The 18184-nt window shown below is 53.5% G+C and overlaps 1 protein-coding gene across 1 annotated transcript in view; it reads left to right on the top strand.

Moving 5' to 3' along the window:
• Positions 1-1610: 1610 nt before the first annotated feature.
• The window catches only part of LRFN2 (leucine rich repeat and fibronectin type III domain containing 2), a 176248-nt gene continuing 159674 nt past the window's right edge, over positions 1611-18184 (top strand). The window contains exon 1 of the mRNA XM_032649201.1: positions 1611-2233. The gene's annotated coding sequence lies outside the window, so the exon portion shown is untranslated. The remainder of the gene's footprint in view (positions 2234-18184) is intronic.

Below are 18184 nucleotides of genomic sequence, written 5' to 3'. Positions count from 1 at the left end.
ACCCTTCTCCTGCTGATCTTCCGCTTCCCCTACCTGCACATCCTCCTGTTTCTACCCCCACCTCCTTCTACTTACCTCCTCCTTCCTTCTTCCTTTCCTCATTTCTCCTCCCTTCCTCTATCCCCACCCCCTGTTTCAGCCCCTCTTTTCTTGTGTCAACCCACTCTGATGTACCTTGAATTTCATCCTGGCCATGCCCTTTTCCCCTCTGGCTTTCTAGCATCCCCCCAGGGAAGGATTTGTCTTTCAGGGTCTGCAGAACACTGATCTAGCAGTTTCCCTGAGTGTACATGGGGAGGGTGGCCACCACATGGGGGTCTAGGTGCCTGGGCTTCAGCAGATTTTCATCCACTTATATGCACACAGAGAGGAGGCAGGGTTTTGTATTACAGATTTATGCAGCTGAGCCAATCCTGGGCTGCAGAGACACATCCATATGCCACATGTGCCTCCCTGTGGGTATCTGGGACAGGTGCATGGGAGGTGTAGCCAGTAGGAGAGAAGAGATGGATTGAGACATTCTCCCTGGGTTTAGCAGCTGGAGTACAAGCAGGAATCTCAAACTTGCAGTTCCTTCAGTGGGAAAGGTACCCGTACCTCTTGGGAAGCCCAGTAAGGCAGAGCCTGGTCCTCTCTTCCCAAGAACTGGTTGCTGATCCCAGTGGGCAGAGAGAAAAACCAAAGTTAGATGAGACCCCTGCCAGACCCAGAGCTTCTGATGCTAAGTCCACAGTAGTGTTGGAGTGGGGACTCAACTATGTACCGCGTGCCTCGGACAAATCGCTTTACTCTTCGGAGCCTCAGTTTCCTCACACGTCAAATGAGGGTCGCTGGGAGGATCAAACAAGGGAAGGTGACGTGCAGTTGGCGCCACTGCACACTTCACAGATTCTGGCGATACTCACGAAAAGTCTAAACATGCGTGTGCATGCGCCGGGCGCTCATTTGTCCTGGGTCGCCTCGCTAGGGTGTCGGAATCAGAACCGGGCCAGGGCTGGGTGGACGCTATCCTCCCAGCCCCCAGCCCCAGCCCAGGGCCGGCGCTGTTGGGTTTTTCTCCGGCAGGCGGCGGGCTGAAGGCTGCACGGCGCGCTCTGCACGTGAGGCGGCAGCACCGGCTCCGGCCGCAGCGCGCAGCCCGGGCCACCCGGCTCGCCTGGCGCAGGGGCTGCCCGCGCCGCTCGGCCACCGAGTCCGCCCTGTCGGCTCCCGGAGCGCAAGGCCCGCCTGCCGCCCTCCCCGGCCCCGCGCCTCCCCTTCGTGCGGGCCCGGCTGGCCAGCGGCTGCCCTCGCGCCACCCCCGCGGGGCCCCCGAGCCCTCAGGTTCCGGCGGCCGGGTGGGTCGGCGCGGAAGAGGGTGCGACGCGCGGCTGGCCCGAGGCTGGCCCGAGGCTGGCTCCCGGCTCCTGCAGCTCCGCCGGCCGCCTCTGGGGGCGGCCTCGCCGGGGAGCTCGGCGGAGACGGTGCGCACGGCCCGGGGTCCCGGGCGCCTCCGGCCGCTGGGCTGTCTGTGCCGCCGGCCTCGCGCGGCCGCGGCAGCCGGTCCGGCTCCCTCCCGGCTCCATGCGTGCGATCGCCGTGCGTGCGTGTGTGTGTGTGTGTGTGTGTGTGTGTGTGTGTGACGGGGGCGCGCGCGCTCGCGCGCGTGTGGGGCAGTGTGCTTGCGGGGCGTGCGGGGGGAGTGTGTTTGTGTGCGTGTGGGTGTGAGTGCCTGGCTCGTTCTCGCTGAGACACACACTCTCCCTCTCTCTCCCTCTCTCTCTCTCTCTCTCTGTCACTGTCTCTCTGTCTCTCTGTCTCTCTCTCACGCACAAACCGGCTGGCTCGTCTGAACTTGAAGACGCCCCACATTCCAAGATGCCTGAGGTTCCTGGGGATGCCCGGGGTTCTTCGATCTGGAAAATCCTACCGGCGTCCTCCTAGGGAGGGATTATCTGTTTTTTTGTTTTTTTTTTTTTTTTTTTTTTTGCTTTTTTAAATCCGGAAGAGAGCAAGTTGTGCTTTTTCCTCCCTTCTTCTTGCTAAATGCCGTGGATATAACTGAATAAACCGCTCAGGGCTCTCCCCGCGTGGACGTCCAAGGCCACCATCTGCCTACGTTCGCCGGAGCCGGAGGGCTTAGCTCGAGCCGGTCTTGGGCAGGGAAGGATGCGTGGCCGAGCCAGGGAGCCCGGGCGCCCCGCGGAGCCGGCCTCGGTGCCTCCCAACCGGGGGTAGATGCTGCCTCGCCCAGGTGAGTGGTCGCCGCCGCTGCGTCTCAGCGATCTGGGTGTCCGCGGGAGCTCGGCGCTGGGCTGAAAGCACCGGGGGAGCCGGGAACTTTGCATCCCTTTCTTTTTCAGTTGAGGACTCCCTCACCTGGGCAGTCATGCGAATACCCTCTTCTCTTTTCGCCCATCTTTGTCGCGGGAGGTTTCCTTTTCTTTATTTCCTTTATTTATTTATTTTTTTCCGATAGTGGGGGTGAGGAGCGGGGAGAGCGGGTCAGTGTGAGGCCAGAGAGCAAGAGGGAGAGACAGGAGCCGCAGGTATACGGAAACGTTGAAACAGCAGGAGAACTTTGCCACCAGACCACTCTGTTGCATCTCTCCACATGCGAAGCCTGGCTAGAGCGATTGCTGGGGGCTGGGTCGGACGCCAGGGCTCCCTGCGCTCTGTGGGCTGGGTGGGGTGGGGTAGAGCCCGGTGTGGAAGGTTGACTCAGTGCTGATGGAGGGAAGGAAGGAATCATTGCAGTTTAGGGAGGCAGGCAGGTAGGGCAACCCCGGGGACCTTGTCCTGTCTTCAGGTAGAAGGCAGGGAGATCAGGGAGACTGTGCGTGTGCAGCTTGGGGCATCAGAATGGCATGATGAAGCAGTACGGAAACTGGCATTAGCCGTGCCTAGCTGGTAGGTCTATCTCCCACCCAGCCCTGCCCTGGTTCTAAGGTTGGCCTGGGCAGGGAGGAGGGAAAGCGGTGGACAGCTGCTTGGAGGCCGGCAGTGCCTTGCTCTGCACAGACCCTAGGGGATGACAGGGAGGTGTCCTGCCCATCTTTCCTTCACCCCAGTACAAAGGACATAGGCAGCGAGTTCGAGGGAGACAGAGCCCCTGAGAGCCAGAAACTGAAAGAGAAATAGGAGGGAGCTGGAGCAGAGACCGCAAAGGGACTGAGCCAGGCCAACACCAAGTGCCTGCTGAGATGTCCTCAGACCGTCAGAAGCCCTCGGGGAGAGGGCGCTCGCCAGAGCCCGCACTCCGAGCAGGAGTTACAGGCATGACGGTAGATGCTGACCCTCTGCCTCGCCACTGTGGAGTGTGTGTACGTGTTAGTGTGATTGTATGTGTGTGCATGCATGTGTCAGGGAGGGGGGCCTCTGTGGCTGGAATGGACTGATTGGTCTTGTGGGGCTGGGGGAGGGGGCGGCTTCAGGAAATTGACCCCCCGTGGCTGGGGAGGAGCAAAGCGAGGCAGGAAGCTGCCCGCTGTGAAGTTCCCAGGGACCAGACTGAGAGGTTCTTGTTGGGTTGTTGTACGTGGATGGGGGCCAGCTTGGAACTCACGGTGGGGAGACCCAGGTGGGGAGATTGTGGGGAGGCTGGGAGCACAGATCTTGGGGTCGTGTGCTGGGCTGCTCGCTGCCCTCTACGAAGAGCTTTATGGAGCCGCTTGCAGTGGAGCCCGGCTGGCTGCGGGACTCGTTTGTGGGGTACCTTGGGGGCTGAAGGGGATCAGGATCTGCAGGGGGGACTCGGAAGCTCACGAGGGCCTGCACTTGGAGCTGGCAGCCTCTGCAGACCACGCCAGCTGCCTGGGCCCTTCAGCTGACGCTGGAATGTCGTCTCTCCCTTCTGACTCTGGCTAGGGGTGCGGAGTTCCGTCTCTCCTATGTCTCCTCACATGCTTCTGTTCAGGCTCCCTGCCCAGCCCTCAGTTTAGAGCTTCTGGTCTAATTCCTGCCCAGGAATGTAATTACTTATCTCCCTGCCCTTGCCCTGGGGAATACAAACAGCCAACTTGGCATTTCTGTTTCACCCTCTGGCGGTGCTTCTCTGGGCGGTGGGCTCCCAGCTCCATCCCCTGTCGGGCTGGACCGGGTACCTGGCTGCCTGCTCCGGGGCTCAGGCTCCCAGCTTCTATGAGATGCCAGTTCTTTTCCCAGGCCCTGAAATCTGAGAAGCTGGGGAGTGTGGCCTGAGAGAGGGTGAGCAGGGAGCTTCCAGGAGGCGAGACTGAGGAGGAGATGGAGGGTGGAAGGGGTGGGAGATGCAGACGAGGTAGGTGGGGCCGCTGGGAGAATCGAGCAGCCTTTTGGCCACCCAAGCCCTGGTCTGGCTACAGTGGAAATCACTTTTGTGTCTTGGCTGCAGCCCTGAAGTAAAATCAAGGATCCAGGGGGGTTCTGGCCTCCAAGTGTCAGGAATGTCAAGTCTCTCTAGCCTGTGGGGTGGAGCAGTTCTCTTTCAGAAAGTCCCCTGTCTTGAAGTGGAGATGAGTACAATATTGGCGTCTGGCGGTTTTCCATTCTGTTGGGGGAGGCTTCTAGACTGAGAGCAGAGATGTAGAGCAGAAAGCAACCAGAGACAGCCGAATGGAACGGGACCCTGGACAAAAGCAAGAACCATCTGGGTGTTTTGCAATTTTATTTTGAGTGCAGTTAGAGTGTTAGGGTCCAACTTATTTGAAGGGATGGAGTTGTCATATACAGGCACACCTTGGAGACGTTGCAGGTTCAGTTCCGGACCACTGCAATAAAGCGTACATCACAATACAGTGAGTGACATGAATTTTTTGCTTTCCCAGTGCACATAAAACTTATAGTTACATTATATTGTAGTCTATTGAGTGTACAAGAGCATTATATCTAAAAAAAAAACCCAATGTAATACCTTAATTAAAAAATACTTTATTGCTAAAAATTCTAAGCATCGGGCTTCCCTGGTGGCGCAGTGGTTGGGAGTCCGCCTGCCGATGCAGGGGGCGCGGGTTCGTGCCCCGGTCCGGGAGGATGCCACGTGCCGCGGAGCGGCTGGGTCCGTGGGCCATGGCCGCTGGGCCTGCGCGTCCGGAGCCTGTGCTCTGCAGCGGGAGAGGCCACGACAGTGAGAGGTCCGCATGCCGCAAAAAAAAAAAAAATTCTAAGCATCCTCTGACATCCTCCGAAAGTCATGGTAGTAACGTCAGAGATCACTGATCACAGATGACCATAACAAATACAGTAAAAATGAAAATGTTTGAAATACTGCAGAGTTACCAAAATGTGACACAGAGACACGAAGTGAACGAATGCTGTTGGAAAAATACTGTTGCCAATATACTTGCTCGATGCAAGGTTGCCACAAGCCTTCCATTGGTGAAAAGCACGATATCTGTGAAGGGCAATAAAATGCAGCACGCTAAAACAAGGTATGCCTGTGATGGAATGGGACCCTCACTTGGAGGGCCTGGGTTCAAATTCTGGCTCTGCCACATCTTTGTTATTTAAGCACTGGAGCCTCTGTGCTCTCCGCCGGTGACAGAAAATAATAGTATATGCCTTACAGACGTGTATGACCCCATATTTGACTCAGTGCTCCCCAAACTCCTCTGTAGATCTGGAGGAGTGTTTGGGTGGAGGCGGAAGGTTTAGAGAGACGGAGGGGCCCTCAGAGACATGGAGGATAGTGTCCCCAGCCTCCCCTGCCACATAACTGCCAGGAGGGTTTGATGCCATCACATGTAAGCTGATCATTAAAAGACTCCAGGAAGCCCTCCAAGAAAACTTCAGGAATTGATATTCGAGAAGCAGATTTCACCTCTGGGGCTGTGGCACCTGCTTCCCTCCCTCCCTCTTGTTTGCTTTGGAGTTTTACAGCCATGCACATTTACTCAGGAGGCTCGGACTCTGTGTTTTACAAGTGTCATCTATCACGCTTTGCTACCTCAAGCTTGAGTGTGAAATATCTTCCAGAAGCCAACCCCTGCCTTTCCTTCTCTGCCTCTCTGCCTCTTGCTGCCCCAAGAGTGGCCTCACAGGGCTGGTGTCAGGCCCAGGCTAAGTGAATGGACACAGCTCCTGCTGGGGTCTGTGCAGGGCCTGTGATTGGACCTGGGTCCTGTCTGTGGAGTTGGGTGGCACATCCAGTCGGGAAGAGGGACTCGAACCCAGACATGTATTTAGTGGGATCTGACTAATGAATCATGGGAACAGGAGTGGAGAGGTCGTCTAACCAACATGGGCAGGCCTAAGAAAAGGTATATTCAGGGAGCAGGTAGTCAGGTCTGGAGATAGGGACCAGGGAAATAGCCACGTTCAGTATGCTTCAGGGTGAGGGCAATCAGGATGGCTTCTTGGAGGAGGTGAGGACTTCAGGAACAGCAAAAGCCCACTGAAGTCCATAGAAGGCACATTTTGCCTTCTTGTAAATTCTCAGAGATCACTGGGAATTTGGGGAGTTTCAGGCATGGGGTACTGAACAAGTAGAATGAATGCTCTGAGAAATTTCTTAGGCTATCAGGACCAGCTCCTTCAAACAATTTCTTGTTTGCTTATTATGTGCCAGGCACAGTGCTAAGAGCTTCACGTTATTATCTCATTGAATTCTCCCAATCCTGTGAAATGGCCACTGTTGTTACCTCCACTTTACAGATGGGAAAACCGAGGTTCAGAGAAGTTGGGTGCCTGCCAGTTAGCTAGTAAGTGGCAGAGCTGTCACTCAATTCTCATGTCTGTGTGAATCCAAAGCCCACACTCTTAACTCCTCTGTACTGCCTCTGTCCCAAAGCGAGGATCAGTAGGTACCATGGGTCAGCACGTCTGTAAGCCCCGCTGTCCTGGCCTGACTGAGGAGGCGACTGCAGAGCCTCCATCACAGAGCCCTGAGGAGCTCTGTGTTCTCATGGTCGTCCCTGCCTGCCTTTCTCGCTCATACCCGACTCTTTAAAAGTTCCCATCAGACAGTCAGCATTGTCCTCCTGGACAGGATGGAAGACGGGACAGTAGGCTGAACTGGACCGTGAGTCAGGAGACCCGACTCTATCATGTGTGACTTGGGTTGGGAGCCCTTGAGGCCTGGTTTCTTTACTGGTAAGTCAGGATGCAAATGCTGGCTTCCCAACGTTGATATGAGGGCAGGCCTGTGTGAATGCGCTTCATGCGCTGAGCAATCCCTTTTGCACTCAACCCCTTCCTAATTGTGACCCCTTCCTAATTTAGACTGAGTAACTAAAGTGTCAACGGCAATAACGCCCAGATATGAGGGCATTACATGTGGGCTTTAATGTATCAGTTTCACGTGGGACTGGAGTTCCCCAATAAGATAATAGGCCAGGCAGATGGACACTGTGCCTTCCGGGAAAAGGGATGCTACAGAGCCTGCAGAAGAGGGGTCTTTGGTCCAGATAATCGGGAGGGATTGGTGGCAGGCAGCTAGGAAGGGACACACGGATACATGTATCATTCACTTTTGTAATCAGGTGCCATTATTGAAGCTTTGGCACCAGAGAGGGTGGAGGGCGTTAGCCTTCAGCCAGTATTTCTCAATCCTTCTTTCAGGATTGCCCTCTCGCAGGAAACTTTTTAGGCACAATTTTTTATAATTGCACCCCCGTGAAATTTTAATACCACAGATATGCTGTGTATCTGTTTATGTACTGTAGGTACAGCTGTGCTTCGTATACAAAAAGAGTAAGCTGCTTTCTCACCCCTCCCAGTAACAAAGTTTTGTCCCCTTGGGGGCGCTGTTGCCACCATTGCGAATGCAGGTTTTAGGGCTAAACGGACTAGGATTAGAAAAAGAGGTAGATTTGAGGCAGGGAGAATCCAGGAGACGGTGAGGACAGACTCACCTTGGCATGTCGCTGCCAAGAGTGTGGTCCATGAACTATAGCAGCATCAGCATCACCCGGAAGCAGGCTAGTGATGCAAAACCCCCTCCCACTCCAGACCTCCATTTTATCAAGATGGGAGGTAGGGGAAGGGCTGGAGGCATGGTCCTGGAATACAAGGCTAGTCTGTGAACAGAAGGTCAAAGGAAAAGGTACGAGAAGCCAGCTTGTTAAGCTGCGTGCTGATGCACCGAGCACGTTTAAGCAATGACACTACCTACCTGTGTTGTGATCTAGTGCTCCTTATTTTTTTCCCGGTGATTCCTTGCTTTGTAGCGGCAAGTTGTGTAGAAGGTGTGGAGGTCCTGTGGAGGAGACGCAAGGCTGTGTGTGGCCTTGCTTCTGAGCAACAGAAAGCCAAGCATGTAATTTGGACAGATCTGGGTCTGCTTTCTTGAATATCCCCAAGAATCAAGACTAATGGGGACCAGACCAACCCGGGAGACAGACTAGAACTGTAGACACAAGACTTAGGTGTTAAACTGTGTCAAGCTGGATTAAATAGCAAAACTGAGCTCTTGTAATATATCAACCTGCTTGGGGTTGTCTGCATGGAGTCTCGGTCTCCTTGCCGCAGTCCTGTATTAACAGGGCAGCCCCGAAACATGAGAGACTGCAAAATCGCAAAGTTGGGCTCTTTAGAACTCCATGCATTTACAGTGAGCCCTCCTTATCTGTGGATTCTGCATCTGTGGATTCAATCAAAATTTTTCAGAGAAAAACAAATCTCAGAAAGTTCCAAACAGCCAAGCTTGAATTTGCCATGTGTTGGCAACTATTTACCTAGCGTTTACAGTGATTCACATTGTCGTAGGTATTATAAGTAATCTAGGGGTGATTGTAAAGTATATGGGAGGATGTGCATAGGTTAGGTGCAAATACTGTGCCATTTTATAACGAGATTAGAACATCCGTGGATTTTGGTATCTATGGGGGTCCTGGGTACTGGGGGGCCAGCTGTGCACGCCATACGTTAACTCACAGCAGACACAGCATGGGAAACAAAACGCTGAGTCTCTCTGAACTAATTTTCCCTCTGTACTTCCCTCCTGGGCCATCTCCCCTCAACACCCCACTTCGGTCTAGGCCAACACAGGGAGGTCTTCCCTTTCGCCTTAACTCAGGTCTCTAATAAAACTTCACAGGGATGCAGAATCTATTTGGTCTTCCCATCTCCCCTCCCTAAGACTTACTTTCTACTCTTTTTCTCCAAAGCTAGCACTCTCCTTCCTAGTTACCCTTCCTGGTCTATTCTCCTGTTAAGGCAGCTTTCGTCAAATAAGCTGGGGGTGGGGATTTACTATGATCCCCAGCTAATATTGGGAGTCTGTGCAGGCTGCTACTTCAGACTAGTAGTAAACTAGGTCTTGCTGTTACATGACTCTCTCTGGTCACCCAAATGAGTAACATATGGTCACTCAGCCTGCAGGCCTTAGAGGAGCTTAGGGAGTGAGCTGGGCTCAGGCTCCAGCTTGGGTCTCAGTACCTGATGAGAAAGAGATGTGGGAGCCCCTCCTGGGTGATGGCAATGGAGGTGAAGGCATGCTTGGCTTTCTGAGCTCCTGGAAATGCCCAACAAGGGCCATAAGATGAGGCCCGGTCATTCTAAAAAGGTATTTAAGATTCCTGGGTGGGCAAGTTGATCCTTTGATTCAGTGTTGCCCTGTAATGAAGCCACTATAATACCCAGATAAATCCTCCTGGGGCAGAAGGGAGGGAGGATGGATGGCAACTTGGAGTCAAGGAGGTAAAAGGTTAGAGGTCGTCGTGCAGCACAAGGCAACAGGTCCTGGAGGACTCACTGGGGTGCAGGGGAACCTGGAATAAGTTCTCTTTCAGCTTCGTCTGGAACTCACCAAGTGATCCACGCGCTAGGTGATGGAGCTGCACTGGAGCCCTCTGTCCTTCTCTGCTGGGACATGTGTGCACTCGTGTGGCTGTTTGGTGATCATTCCTTCCTGGCTCTCCGTCTGCTCTCAGGAGCTTCGATTGACAGTTGAGAAATTCCTCCTGCAGTTGAGAAATTCCACCCTAGGTCAGCCCTCCCCCGGACGTTCCAGCCCCAATTCTGCCTCGTTTCCACCGAGGTCTCCACCTAGGTGCGGGACAGGATTGGACCGTTTCTGTCCTCACAGGGCGGAGGAAGCCCTGTCATGGCCACTTTTCATGATGCTTGTTAAGGATCAAAGTATGGTCATCATGATTTGCTGGCGCCATTTTCATGGTCTCAGTCCACTCCGCCTCTTGAGGCCGTAAGGTCTGTACTTTGCTGCCAGTGTGGGAGTGAGGCGTCCTTTTACTTGTTCTAAAGTGTTCCCTCCACCCTATCAAGCTTTCAAGTCCGGAGAGCCTGTGTGTTTAGGATTTGGTGATCAAGCCCATGGTCCTTCATCCATCTCTTTCGTGACTAGCTGGTCAGCAGTCCTCACCAATTCAGTTTAATTCAACAAGCATTTATTGAGCGCCTAGTGTGCACCACCCTGCAGGCCAGTTGCTACAAAGATGAATCATCTCTCCGGTCTGTGTGGGCACGCAGCCCTCCACCACACCCATCATTTGACTTCTACTCCTGTAGTTTTTCCAGCCCTGCCTGTGAACTCTAGGACTTGGTGGAGGTGGGAGTTGGGGTGGGGATGCCCAGCTCTGGCTTGTTTCTAGTGCCTTCCCTCACCTGCATTCGCGTGTGTGTGTGTGTGTGTGTGTGCGCTCAGGACTCAGCTAAAGGTCACACACAATTAACTACATGATGTAGTGGTGATGGAAGGGTGATGAGAACCACTTAAGAAATGCACTCTCAAGCTGCTTTCCCAGTTCCCTCCCTGCCCCACTACTTAGCTGACATCTTACCACCTCACCCAAATGCAAACTGACTGGATGAAGAGATTTGGGGGTTGTGGTCCCAGTTTAGGGGCAGCTGACCCTAAAGGAACCGCTTAATCTTCCTCCTGGCCTGGTAACGTGCGTCACAGGGGCTGAGCTGGGAGAAGGGGAACTAAGGGGAGAGTCTAGAATGGACATAAATCCCAGCCCCTCTGTCTAGTCACAGCTTCTAAGCACATGACACGTGAGGGCCGTCACACTGGGGGCAGGACGGTTTCCCAGGCCTTAGATGGGCAATAATCTGGGCAGGGGGCTGCTGGCACAGAGAGGTCGCAAGCGCGTGAGGCAGGCTCCTTACTCTTGAGAAACCTTCCTCGGATGGGGAAAGGCCTGCTTTTTGTCCTTGGGAAGTTTAGGTCTAAGAGGAGGATGGAGGAGAGAAACATGCACATTAACCGGGAATCCTTAGGCACTGAAGTATGAGCCTCAGGATCCTTCTTATGTAGGGAGTGTGTGTGCACTGGACCCTCATTCCTAGGGCTTACACTGTGTTCTCTTTTCCTGGTCACGTGAGCAGATTACTCTCTCTCTGCCTCGGTTTCCTCATCTGCGGAATGGGGATGATAATAGTACCCATGGCATAGGGTCGTTAGGAGAATTCAGTGAATTGCTATAAGCGAGGTGCTGGGAGCAATGGCTGGCCCATGGTGAGTGCTGTGTAACGGGTGCTGTTATTTTTCGTGGTAGATAGACCAGTGGCGTTTTCCTAAGCGAGGAGAGGAATGGCCGTGGACCGGCTTAAGTGATGGTCCTTTCCAACAGCCACCCCCTAAATCGTATAGCACCTTGGGGAATTTCATAATACTCTCCACATGATCTCATTGGACCCTTTGGACAATCCTACCAGGCAGGCAGGAAGGACAGATGTTATGATTATACCCATTATACGTGAGAGGAAACTGAGGCACTTAGAGGTCACTAAGTGGTTCCTGGTCCAGTTGGGTTCTTATTACACCTTACAACTACAGTGTGTTCAGCTGAGGGGTTGGGGGAATTTTGTGGAGGAGGGGTTGGGTGAACATAGCTAATGGGTTCGGGACTGGACCTCCCACGTGGGCCTCATTCATGTAGGGGTCAGATCATTGGAGAAATACGCCACAGTGTGGGAGGGCGTTCATGGCGTGTTCCAGGTCAGCGTGCCTAGGCTGGATCTACAGGGCGCGTCACGGGGGAAAGCGCGACACGGTATCTCAGGGGATGGGAGTTAGTAGCAGGGCCACAGAACATGTTGCTTTGGGTCCTTCTGAAACCATTGTGCATGCCGTGGATGGGGGTGGGGGCGGGAAGGTGCTGGGGGCCCTAAGGAGGTGGGTGTGGAACCTGGATTGGGGAACCTTCTGTCAGGGAAGGAGGCATCTGATTCAGCCTGGTCTCTATGTGGAGAGAAGGCCAGAAAAAAATATCTCCCTGGGCCATGATTCCTGCCCATCCCCAAACACCCATTCCCCAGGGCTGATTCTGGTGGTGGGAAGAGGGACCTCCTGGCTTTTTTGGTTTGAAGAAGCTGGAAAAGCACCTGGGGCAAAAATATGGGCCTTGGGCCAGGACACAGAAGAGCGCATGAGACCTCCAGCAGGGAGAAAGCCGATCCAGATGAATGCTGGGGGTGGGGGCAGGGTTTCAGGAACTGGGGGCATCGGGTCCAGGAGGGGATTACGGGGTCAGTATCTAGGTGTGACATGGGGTGATGATGGAGGTGGGGTGTGTAACCATAGGGAGGGGACAGGAGTCAGGGAGGTGGTGGAGCCACAGGACGAGAGCTGGGATGGGAGCTAACTGGGGCCTGGACTTCCGGGCCACTCCTAGCACAAAGCCAGGCTGCTTGGAAACCAAGCCCCATCCCACACCTCCTCTCTCGAGGGGCGAGGTCTAGTCTCCAAGCTCATTTCCAGGACTTTGAGATCAGCCTGTTCCATAAATCTCGGGCCGTGTGAATATGGCACATAATTGGGAGGCACTGCAGGTACAAGTGGCCCCAGGCAGGGGGAGAGAGCAATGGCACATGAGTTACAGGGGAGGCCGGCAGGGCGCTGGTGGCTGGCCCAGCTTGGGGTGTGAGTTATCTCGGGTCGGACCACCCTGCCACGCTGCTGCTCTGTGGCGCCGGGCTGATATTTACTGTATATTGGTTTTTAAATTACAATACAGCAACAATTCCCTGCTCTTGAAGTTCAGCCCTCACTCGCTGTCCCTGTCTCGCTTGGCCTTTCTCTGCCTCTCCTCCTCTTTCTCCATCTGTCTTGTCTCTCTCTCAATTCAGTTTTTAATGCAGAGTATTATCTTACATTGTATCATGTTACCCCATAGTACTGTGTTTCTATTACCTTATATTTATTAGAGTAGCATTATTTTCTTCCCTTTCACATATACAGCGCTTGATGGTTTTTAAAACTCGACTCATAGCCATGTTTATCTACTTTGGATCCCATGACAGTGAGGAAGTAGGGCAAGCAGAGTTGTCTCCATTCAAAGGTGAGGAAATGGGCTCAAAGAGGCTAATGGAATGACCAGGTCATGTTGGATTGAATTATATTATATTATACCATCAGTATAATAGCTACTGGGTATTGAATGCTTATAATGGTCCCAGCGCTGTTCTAATGTAAGCTTTTTGTACTCATTTTATCCCCACGTTAGTTCTGTGGGATGGGTACTTATTAGTTCATTTTACAGGTGAGGAAAAAGGCCCAGAGAAGTTAAGTTGCTTGCCTGAGGTCACACAGCAAGTAAGAGGGCAGAGCTTGCATGTGAACCCAGGGAGCCCGGCTCCTGAGCCCACACTCTTATCTACAGATTCAATCTGTCACATGCCGTGACAGGTAGTAGGGGTGAGAGGGTAGGGATAGAAGTGGGATGGCTTCCTGGTATACGAGAGTCTTTCTTATTCTTGTACACCTTCAATTTCTAGAATAGTTTTCCTGCACCCAAGGGAAAGGCTTGGGGGACCTCGTGGCAGCTGGACATGCCCCTAGAGTGGGGTTTAAGCTCTAATCACAGGCAAAGCTGCTTGGAGCTGAGCCTGGCTCCCAGGGGCCCAGCAGGTCAGCAGGCATCAGAGGAGGAGCTGGCGGTGCCTCGGGGCCCCATGTCTTCTGCTGGGTGCAGCCTCTTCCCTCCCTGGGGAACCCCTGCTGAGCATTGCCTCCCTGGGGTCCTGGTGAGTATGAAATGAGTGAACATCTATGTAGTGCTACAGCGTCTGGCATAATTTACATGCATTCTCCCATTTCGTTCCCCTACTACCTTTGCAAAGTAGGTATTACCTCCCTTTGTGCTGACGTGAAAACTGAAGCTCAGAATAGCGGTGGGATTTGCTCTGGGTCTAAGTTGACCAACTGACCCTGTTTGGGTCTGAGGGGATTCCTGGGATGCAGGACTTTCCGTTTTGAAACCAGGGAAGTCCCAGGCCAACTGGGTTGAGTCCCAGGTCATACAGACACTGGATGGCTGAGCCAGGATTTGACCCCAGTCATGTCTGATTCCCACTCCATGCCCTTACCCACCACTCTAGACTCCCTCAGGGTTGCTGCCTCTCTTAGCTGCCCACGTTTGCTGAGCCCTGGCTGGCTTTAGAGATGCTGACCTCATCCTCACAGAACCTTGTGAATTAAACATTCTTATCCAGAGTTGACCAAAGAGGAAACTGAGACACAGAGAGGTGAAGTAACTCACTTGGGGTCACCCAGACAGGAGATGGGGATTTGTACCTGGCTATGTGGCACCAATGCCCCACAGTCCTGGTCACTTTGCTACGGCTCGCCTTGTATCCCTTCCCACTTCCCTCCACCTTCATGGTCACATTTCCTCATCCTAGTAGCTTGTGGAGTAGACAGGACATGTACTTTTAACCCTGAGTACAGGTCAGAAAATGGGAGCTCAGAGAAGCCAAGTTACTTAGCTGATGGCACAGAGCTCATAAATGACAAAAGCAGGAAAGGTTTTGCCAGGGGTTCCCAGCTGGTACTTCCCACTGTGCTTTCCTTGTTCGGTAACTGGGAGGAGGCCCCTGGCCCAGCCCGGCCCAGTCCTGTTCAAACTCCTAGAGGCCTGAGGTCTCAGTCATCACTGGGTCCCCTGTGCAGAGGCTGGTTTCTGGGCTTGGGCTCCAGGTTGTCATCCTCTGATCCTCCCTCAGCAGGTAGAGGAGGGACCTGGCTGCAATGGATACACCTGCTGGCCTCACAGCTCCTCTCCTCCCACTGGCTGGGGACTGAATGCAGAACGGGCTGCATTTTCCTGGGAGGGCAGCAAAGCCTCTGTTAATGCCAGGCTTCCTTCTCAGGCAATGAAATAAAAGAGTTGGGAAGGACAGTGACAAGAGTCTATAAATTCTGAATGATGTTCAGGAAAGTAGCCTGGCCACCAGGGCCCATAAAACCCAGGCAGCTGCTGGGTCGAGGGTGATTTATGGGCCCCTGCGTCTGCCACAGGGTCACCTACCCATCACGCTTCCCACTTGTAAGGTCTTTTCTTTTTAACCTCCAAACTCTTTTCAGGGTTCTTGGCATTTCATGGTTGTCCTCAAGCCACTCATAGAGATGAATTACTCCCCGTTTAACAGATGGGGAAACTGAGGCATAGAGTGTGTTGATGAATAGCCCGGGTCCGCATAGGGACCCAAGTCCCTTGAGTCTGTCCTGGGAAGTTCTCACTAACGTTTATACTGATTGGGCGCTTACTACCTGCCAGGAATTGTTCTAAGCACTTTACACTTGTTAACTCATTTAATCTCGCCACAACCCTGGGACATGGGATTATCGTTGTCACTGTCATTTCTATTTTATAGTGAGGAGACAAGCAGAGAGAGTTTAAGTCACTTGCCAAGGACCACAGAGCTGGGAAGTTGCAGGACTGTGATTTGAACCTGCATGCTTAACCATCACGCCATTAGCAAAACGTCAAAGCGGAATGGCCTGTGACGGTGAGCAGGGGCTACTGCCATCCCTGGGCGACCCAGCTGGCTGCCTCTTCTCAGGAGCCAGGTGGGCCCCTCTGTTCCAGATGCTCTGTGCTCTCCGCAGCTTCAGCACAGCCAGATTGAGACATTCCTAAAGGAGCAGTGAGGGCAGGCAGGGGCTGTGAAGGCCGGTGGAGAAGCGGCCGGTGGAGAAAACCCTGGGCTGGGGGCCCGGAAACCTGAGTCCTGGCCAGCTTAGCCACCAACTGGCCATGTGACCTAGGTGACCCCTCTGAGCCTCCTGCCCTTTGCCTCTGCCCTCCTCTGATTTGACAGAGCATCTCTTGGTTTTGGGGGCCCACCTGGTGGTGGCAATGGCAGCAGAAGTAGGACCCCGGAAGCTTCAACGCCAGGCCTGACCCTACCTTCACTGTCAGAAACCCAGAGTAGCAGTGGGGGCCTAGACTTGCAGCTAAATGCCTGAGCTCTTTAAAGCGTCAGTCACCACCTGGAATCTCGAGGTTCCACCGTTTCAGCCAGGCACTGGGCTATGGTCACCTCCCTCCCTATTGCCCTGCCTAATGGGGTTTGCTGGGGGTGGGGGAAGGGATGGGGCTTGGCTGCCGAAAACTGTTACAGCTCTACCACTGCTTTCCCATCAGAGGCGGGTGCTCAGCCATGAGGGTGGGCTGAGGGGCTCTGCTGGGGACAGAGCGGGTGCCACATCCCTTTCTTCTGGCCAAGGTCTGTGAAACCCGCAGATCAATGGAGGAGAAAGCAGGCAGAGGGACCTCTCCTAGTTTCCTCCCTCTGAAATTCTTCAGGAAGCTGCCAGTCTGCCAGGCCTTCATTCAGCTTTCTTGTGGATGACAGATGTTTACCAAGCACCTAGTATTGGTCAGTGGCTGGGTTTCAGAGGCCAATTAGATTGGTCTCCGCCCTCAAGGTGCTCCCAGTCTGGGAGGGGAGGCCGAGAGGTAAACCGCCAATTACAACACACTGTGATGGTGCTACAGTTGGAGGTGAGGAACTGAGAGAGCCTCGCGGAGGAGTTGATTCTCTCCAGCTCCACAGCAGGTGCCTCTCGCTAAATGGCTGCATTGGGCGCCTACGGCCCACCCTCAGGTGGACACTGTGTGCCCTGCTGAAGACCTCATTCCTCTTCTTAGGTGGCTTGCAGAGGCACTGCCCCTTCAGCTTCTTTGCTTGACTGTGCCCTCTCCCCACCCCCACCCCCACTGGACTTGCACAGTTCCCAGAAGACATCATGTTCGCTGGCCCCCTGCCTGGAGCACCGTGTCCCACACTCTGCTGGGTCCTTCTCATCCTTCAGGGCTCAGCTTAAATATTGCTCTTGGGGATGGCCTGACCACCCAGTCTAAAGTCAGCCCCTCGCTGCTGTCACTCAGGCAGCTTTTCTTCCCCCATATCCCTCTTTCTACTCTATTTGCTCATTTCTTCATCGCTTCAGTCTTGCAGCCTGTGAACGACGTGAGGACAGGAATTAAAAGCACAGACTGTTGCTCAGACTGCCTGCCTGCAAGTCCTGCAGCAATGCTCACCAGCCATGTGACCCTGGGAAAGTCATTTCCCCTCTCTGTGCCCCAGGGGGGTAATAATAGTACCTACCCCATCGAGGTATTGTTCCGGTTTAATGAGTTAATATACATAAAGCACTTGGGACAATGTCTGGCGTATGTCAGGTGCTCAGTAAATATTAGATATCATTATTATTTTTATATCCAGTGCTTAAAATGGTGCGCAACTCAATAAGTATTTGATGATTAAATGAGACACCTGGGCTGAATCTTCAAGAGGGTAGGTTAGGGTTGCCTCTGGGTCCTAGATGCACACTGAGTTCACCTGGGCGGGGGTGGGGCTTTAAAAACCAGTGATGCCTGGGCCACAATCCCAGGAGAGTCTGATTTAATTATTCTGGGTGTGGCCTGGGCATTGGAGTTTTTAAAGCTCTCCTGGGATTCTGATTCCAGGGTTGAGTACCATGGAGTTGGCACTCACAACACCAAGAAAATCATGCAGCTGGAAGGCCTCGATGAAGGATGTCCTTGAAGAGGGAGCAGAGAGAGTGAGGCCAGGGCAGGGGAATTGAATGGTAGCACAGAAAGGAAGGGCCAAGCCAAGAAGGGCCCCTACGTGCCTAGGCTTCGTGGGGAAGTCCGTGGGGAGCATGGAAGGCTTTTGAGCTGGGAATGACATGGTCCGATTTGCCTTTAAGGAAGTTGGCCTGGGTGGCTGTGTGGAGGAAGGATTACCGTGAATGAAATTGAAGGCTCGGAGATCAGAGGACAGAAGCCCTTCTGCTACCACAAGAGCAGCTCAGGGCCCCGTTCATACAGAGAAGGCGACTGGCTTGGTCCCTGTTTAATTACTTAATCCTCCTTGGCATGTCTGATCAGTGAAATCTGGACAGTGTAGGATTCCTCCTTGCCACTCTATCCCCAGCCGCATTCGAAACCCCTGTCACTCTAGGCTGATGTAAACCCTATCTTGTCCTGACCACAGAAGGGCTTTTCTGTCTGAGTTCTAAGCCAGGTTCCCA

The sequence above is a fragment of the Phocoena sinus genome, chromosome 11, assembly GCF_008692025.1.
Source record: "Phocoena sinus isolate mPhoSin1 chromosome 11, mPhoSin1.pri, whole genome shotgun sequence".
Classification (NCBI taxonomy): domain Eukaryota; kingdom Metazoa; phylum Chordata; class Mammalia; order Artiodactyla; family Phocoenidae; genus Phocoena; species Phocoena sinus.
The sequence above is the reverse complement of the archived record's forward strand: the minus strand, read 5'-3'. Positions and strand labels throughout refer to the sequence as shown.